Source organism: Penaeus monodon, chromosome 15 (assembly GCF_015228065.2).
Source record: "Penaeus monodon isolate SGIC_2016 chromosome 15, NSTDA_Pmon_1, whole genome shotgun sequence".
NCBI classification, from domain to species: domain Eukaryota; kingdom Metazoa; phylum Arthropoda; class Malacostraca; order Decapoda; family Penaeidae; genus Penaeus; species Penaeus monodon.
In genome coordinates this window covers 40,391,975-40,392,717 of record NC_051400.1, presented here as the reverse complement: position 1 = coordinate 40,392,717, position 743 = coordinate 40,391,975, and the positions used below count along the sequence as shown (strand labels likewise).

The 743-nt window shown below is 40.5% G+C and overlaps 1 protein-coding gene across 4 annotated transcripts in view; it reads left to right on the top strand.

The window, feature by feature from the left end:
• Positions 1–743, top strand: part of LOC119582042 (organic cation transporter protein-like) — a 12,568-nt gene that overhangs the window by 3,338 nt on the left and 8,487 nt on the right. The gene's annotated exons all lie outside the window — the stretch shown is intronic.

The following is a 743-nucleotide window of genomic DNA, read 5'->3' as shown; positions in this document are numbered from 1 at the left end:
GCAAATAAAAAATACTCAACCCATTAGTAAAAGTCTTATTACTACCTCACGGTCTTGGTTTTACCTGAAACTTGCTCTTAAACAATACGAAGACGAGTTTTTCAAACAACACATTGACATCTCTCCCCTCAGAGACGATGCCAATCCCGTTCCTCTTCCCACTGCTTAGTAAGTCTGCAGCTTCACTCCCGGCAAAGTACATTGCACGTCCAGGCAACATACTTGGGAATATTAGTTCAGTTTCCCTTGTAAGCAACAGTCGCAGTAGACATTAGCCTTTCCATGCTCTCTGGGTTGTTCAATTACAGTTGCTACCCACCTTTCGGTTAATCAGTACACTCACTCTTTTAACTCTGACACCTCTATGTCTTCCACTCAGGCTTGCTCATTACTTTCCATTTTAAAGATCACAAGGCCCGACTAATTCCCCTATAAGAAAAGGTTTCCTTGTCCAAATGCACGTCATTACAGCCCCGGATTATTCAATCATGTTTATTTGGTATCAGAACAATAATGAGCTTGATGCTTAGCGATTATGACCGTTTCTAGAATTAAAGGAACGTTCCACGCAGTTCACTCAGTTACTAATACCTTAAATTCCTTCAGTAATGCAGTTTATTCAATTACTGTTGGGTCAGGGTAGTCGGAAAGGAGTTATACCCACTTTGAAATAATTAGACGATTGTAGAATTACCTGCGCGAATATTAACGCCCGCGAAGAAGAATTAATTAGTGTAACAAGG